Source organism: Euprymna scolopes, chromosome 39, assembly GCF_053919585.1.
Source record: "Euprymna scolopes isolate OS-2025 chromosome 39, ASM5391958v1, whole genome shotgun sequence".
In the NCBI taxonomy this organism is placed as follows: domain Eukaryota; kingdom Metazoa; phylum Mollusca; class Cephalopoda; order Sepiida; family Sepiolidae; genus Euprymna; species Euprymna scolopes.
This window is the reverse complement of record NC_136520.1, coordinates 40,568,471-40,574,470: the sequence shown is the minus strand read 5'-3', so window position 1 is coordinate 40,574,470 and position 6,000 is coordinate 40,568,471. Positions and strand designations below refer to the sequence as shown.

Below are 6,000 nucleotides of genomic sequence, written 5' to 3'. Positions count from 1 at the left end.
TTTTGAAAACGTCTGAAATCTGAAGCTTAAGCTTAAAGAGTCTTAAGAAGAAATTGAAATTCAGAGAATCTTGCTGAATCGTTGTTTACTTAATATAGATTAGATTTAATACATAGCTGCCATTTTTTTATTTAAATTTTCAAATAATAGTTTGAACTCAAAGTATGTTATTAAAAAAACATTCATAATAATAATCCAAAGAGACTGACATTTAAGGAATAACATTTCACCAATATCAGCATATCGGAACATTCATGAATAGCTTTCATCCTCGCTAAACTAAATACAGCCCACATTACCCATTCTTATATCGAACAGCTGTGTTCCAGAGTTCAGAATAATCGTTTAATTAGTTTAGTGGTAAATTTTATACATAGAATTACACAAACATAAACATAGACCTAATCTTGTATAAATAGAAAATATAATACCTAAATGAGTTATGCGTTTTAATGACCGATTAAAACGGGTAATTTATTTAAGTACCGTAAATATTTGTCTGAGAAAGCATTGAGTATTGTATATAAGTGTCAACAAGAACTTTTGAGCCGGTCCCAAAATAATCACATCCATCAGTGTGTTTGTGTGTGTGTGTATATAGATATATATATATATATACATATATATATATATATATATATATATGAGAAAGAGAGAGATAGATAGATAGATATTAATATATATATATACATATATATCATATTATATATATATCATATTATATATATATATATTTATATATCTATAATATCAAGATGAATCTGTGTGTGTGTGTGTGTGTGTGTGTGTGTGTGTGTGTGTGTGTGTGTGTGTGGTCCCGAATAGGCTCTGATAACATAATATAATGATAGAAGATGTATCGAGACACAGGAATGGGTATGTTTGATCTGTCAGAACGGTGGTTCATTAAAATTGTGGGGTCTGTGTTCGCGCCTGGTTCACAAAGTATGGAAATAAAAAAATTAAAAATTAAAAAAAAAAACGTTTACAAGTGTTTTTGATATGGATGTACATAATAATACTTTGATAAGTATGTTTTAACTTAAATAGGGATGGTATATTAAAATTGTGGGGTCTGCGTTCGCGCCTGGCCTCTATAGAATGGAAATAGGCACAAACTTTAATAAAAACTTTTCATATCTATCTGCGTAAGTATACTTTGATAATTTTATTTCAGTTTGAAGAAATATGGTACAATAAAATTATGGGGTGTTCGTTCGCATCTGACCTCCATAGAATGGAAATATGTCACAAAGTTTAACAAGGTTTTTTTAATATAGATCCACAGAATATTGTGATAAGTGTTTCAGTGTGAACAGATATGTTATAATAAATTATGGGGTTTATCTATTTCATTTTTACTTTCATCATATTTTGCTTTGGTTTTGATACCCCCAAATTCAACCTAAATTTACAACCCTTCCTTTCATAACCTATCATACTTTCATCAATCAAAGTCCATTTTCTGTAGGCTGTTTTGAACCCAGTCAACGCCGGGTACGTTTGCTAGTATATATATATATATATATATATATATATATATATATATATATATATATACGGGGTGGGGCATAAATACTGTTACAACTCAGATTTATCGCAACAAAATACCGAATACCCAGTTCCAGCAAATACTTAAAGAACAATATGACATAAATATTATTCAAAATGTTTCCCTCGAACCTTTATTACAATAGTCATTGGGGAAAATCATCTTTAGCAGCACACACATCATCCAAGGATATTTTCTACCAGCATTTGTTCAATTTTATATTAAAAGCTTCATTTTTTTGTGTGCGAGCAGGCTTCACTCTCCAAGATTGACCACAAAAAATAATTAAGATCAAGTAATGAGGATGGCCATTCTTTGTGATTCAGGACGTTTCTCTACACCACTGCTGTCGCACCATTTGGTTGGAGAATCCAAACTTCATCACCGTAGACAGAATCACACCATGGGTTCAGTGCACCTTCAAGAATGTCCTCACTGTAACGTTCGTTGTTAATCTTGATCCCTTCAGGGTTGGTTGGTTGTTTTTGTTTTACGGCATATCAACCCTTTTCGGATTATTTAATGCCGAATCCAAAGATTTAAGAAAAAGTTTTTTTTAATAGAATATACTTGTTGTTTTCACGTCGGTTTCTATTTAACCCATAGTTTGGACCCTAACAGGTACTACCACTCCGGGTCAGAGTGGACCTGGGAGCAATGGTAATTAAAGGGTGGCTCCACACTCACCAAAGCCCACAAGCGTGGACCTCACCACTGGATATAGTTTAAGGTCATATCCAGGACCCCCATTAAGTTACTTTTGCCCTCTGCAGGGGGGCAGTCAGCGTATTCTAATGCCCCACCGACAGGGCCCCCTTCAGGGAGAAAACAAGTGGAAATTTCCCTTTCTCAGAAGTGGCTGCTGAGATCATCACTGATTATGGTTTCTGTGTTCTGAAAATCTTTCCTGCATTCTTATGAAGTATTTTATATTACTAGCAAATACTGAAAGAACAATATTACATAAGTGTTTTCTTTTTAAATGTTTCCCTCGAGCCTTTCTTACACTATGAAATCTTTGGAAGAAATCATCTATAGCAACACGCACCGCATCTAAGTATATTTTCTTCCAGTATTTGTTCAATTTTACATTAAAAGCTTATATATTTTGACAGGGAGTAGAGCGGCCTTCACTCTTTACGAATGACCACAAAGAATAATCAAGATTAGCTGATGAGGATGGCTATTCTTCTTTGCTGATCCAAGTTTTCTCTACACCACTGCTGCGTTACATGAGTAGTGTGGTTTGTCACACCATCTTGTTGGAGAGTCTAAACTTCATCACAGTACACAGAATTACACCATGGGGTCAGTGCACCTTCAATACTGTCTTTAATGTAACAAAGATCTTGACCATTTGAGGGTAACAAACAAGTAAAGATTTCTCTCTTTCAGAAATGACCGAGCAGACCATCATTGATGCTGTTTTCTGCGTTCTGGAAACTGTTCCTGCATTATTAGGTATTGCCTCACGATTTCGTGCAAGGGCGCTATCATTTTTGATGATCGTTGGACTTTTGAAGTGGGAATAACTTTTCATCCGCGGAGACGATGTTATTGAGCGTGCCTTCCTTGATACGGTTCAACAAGTGTCGACTTCTGTAGAGTCTCTTTTCAAATGTTGGTGCAGAGAGAAGCTGTCTCTTTTGGATCTTATAGGGTGACAGCCGTTGGTTACTTCGACATATTCTTCGTATAGTTCTTAATAATGTTTGTGCTTCCTTTACAATTTGCCTCATGGATTTTTCTTGGATTTCACCTGGATTGTTTTCCCTAACATTTTGGGTGAGTTTAGGTGTTCCGAAGGTGCAGGGATGGCCTGATCATTGTTTATCTTGGATCGACGAAGTTTCCACGAAACGATAAATCGACCTTTTTATGAACATTCTTTTGGTGTTAAGTGTTTTTCCCTAACTTGACTATTTCTGGTGGGCGCAGCTCCTTCTCATCGCATTCTATGGTGAATGTTCTCTTCAATTCAACAGGCATTGTTAAAAATTAGTATCTTTTGTTTCTGAAAAATAAGAAATAATATATTAAATTATCATATAAAATATTTTCATAAATATATTATCATAAAAAATAGTTCCGAAATTTTGTAACAGAACTTACGCCCCACCCTGTATATAAATAACCAGTGAGGTAGGAAAAAACGCATATAAACTGTTCAAAACCAGTTAGATTAATTTGTCCCTGACGATGAATCCTAACGGATTGGAAAGTACTTGGACTTATGATAAATATGATGGTTGCATCAACCAATTCCTGCAAGAAATGAAGACAGTTATTCGAAGGTTCGAAAGGATCGAAAATAGAATGAACAGACAGAAAATGTCTATTTTATTTAATGAAATATGCCTAAAAGAAAAATAGAAAATGCTGCCTATATATATATATATATATATATATATATATATATATATATATATATATATATATATATTATACTAGAAGGCCGTCCGACGTTGTCCGGCCGTAAAATATGCATAGATATTATATTTTAATTAATACCGAAACTGAGATATGTGCATGCGAGTAATATGTTTTTTTTTTTCTAACCCGTTCACTTCTTGTGAGTATAAAAAAATACTTGAGCTGAAATCGAAACTGAAACTTAAAGACAGTGAGTCAAGCACGATAACCATTAGAACATCGTGACACGATCTCTGAACGGTGTTTTCAAACTACTTATTCTTAGCATAAGAAATTTGTGATGTGAACTATTCACGCATGCGCATTTGTGAAACGATAAGCAAACAGATTACATCCGATCACTCCCAAGTACCAATTTTTAAATTTTGACCACTGAACAGCCCTTTTTCTGGGGTAAAAAAAATAAGAAGTGTTCCACATGCTTGAATACCTTATAGACCAAATTTCACATCTGTAGATAAAAAATTCGTGTAGTATATAAGTTGAGAAGTACCCTCACAAACATTCTCACTTTTATATATATATATATATATATATATATATATATATATATATATATATATATACATATATATATACTAGCATTTCAGCCCGGCGTTGCCCGGGTGTTTGGATGTGTATGTTGAGCAAAAAAAAAGAGGTAGTAGGAAGGCAGGCTCGAACCCGTACCGCAAAGGAGAATAAGAACGGGGTACAACCTAACGTTCATGCTGTTACGACCACTGCCAAACCGGAAGCGATATTTTTTTTTAAAATTAAGGCTAGACAATCTAAAGGAAAGGATAACTTTCAAAGATTTCGGCGAAACAAGTGACCCCCCCCCCTGTAGAAAAGTGCCTAGTTGAAGTGAAGATATGAATGTTTTTAGCCAATTTTTCGATATTTGTCGTAAGAAAGGTGGAATTTTAAAACGATACTGATCTTGATAAAATCAGTCGCCTCTATTTAAAGTTTAAGGCAGACATGCAAACAGACATACATACATTTATATATTGGTAACTAAAAATTTTCGACCCAAACTGATGAATATTCTGAATACTCTTTATGTAAAATTTCAAATATTTAGACCAGAAATTGTCTGAGTAATTTGGAAGAGACCGCAGAGGTCAATTTTTTAATTTGACCCCTATTATTACCCCTTAAAATGTATTGTTTTTTGGGTGCAAATCAAGTTCTTAAGTTAGATCCATGTCCAAGGAACCTATATCTAAAATTTCAAGTGCGTAGACCCAAAATTGTAGGGCCGTTTGGTAGGGTTCTCAAATGTCAAATTGTTGAACTTTGACCCCTTAATCGCTTAATTTCTGGTCAAAAAACGATCACATCGATTTTCCTAAATCTCAGTACCTTGTATATCAAATTTCGAGTCTGTAGACTAAAAATTGATAGAGTTATTGCGTAGGGAAATGTACACAGACACACACAGACACACAGACACGTTCACGTTTATATATATATATATAGAGAGAGAGAGAGAGACAGACAGACAGACAGACAGACAGACAGAGAGAGAGAGTGATTATATTTTATTGGAATTCTTTTCAGCTGAGTAATTTGTATATTTATTTATTTGCGGACTGTTTTCCTCATATTCATAATTGTTGTTGTTTCATAACGTTTTTGTAAACTATGCCTGAAGCCGGCAAGAGGAATAGTTGGCAAAAACGTGGTATAACAACAGCTATGAGAATAAGGATATATATATATATATATATATATATAGGTCTGACGAGGCTGTTGAATCGTAAACATGGGCCAACATCCAAAACACATGTAACCAAACAGATAAAACGGTAATAAAAAATAAAACACATAGTTGCTCTGCAATAGTATTGAGCACTCTCTTCAGGTTTTTACTAATTACCAGTTTTACTATATATATATATATATATATATATATATATATATATATATATATATATATATATATATATATATATATATATAATGATTTCTCGCAGTTGAGATTGGCCGTGAGGTTTTTTCCTGGCTAATGGAGTCAGGAATGGCTACGT

The 6,000-nt window shown here is 33.7% G+C and overlaps 1 protein-coding gene and 1 long non-coding RNA gene across 6 annotated transcripts in view; one reads left to right on the top strand and one right to left on the bottom strand.

Moving 5' to 3' along the window:
* LOC145263773 (fibroblast growth factor receptor 1-like) overlaps positions 1–6,000 on the top strand; it is a 389,904-nt gene that overhangs the window by 130,370 nt on the left and 253,534 nt on the right. The gene's annotated exons all lie outside the window — the stretch shown is intronic.
* LOC145263772 (uncharacterized) overlaps positions 1–6,000 on the bottom strand; it is a 51,757-nt gene that overhangs the window by 883 nt on the left and 44,874 nt on the right. Inside the window, exon 2 of the long non-coding RNA XR_013864598.1 lies at positions 1–3,566. This exon is cut by the window's left edge and continues 883 nt beyond it. This is a non-coding gene — a long non-coding RNA (uncharacterized LOC145263772). The remainder of the gene's footprint in view (positions 3,567–6,000) is intronic.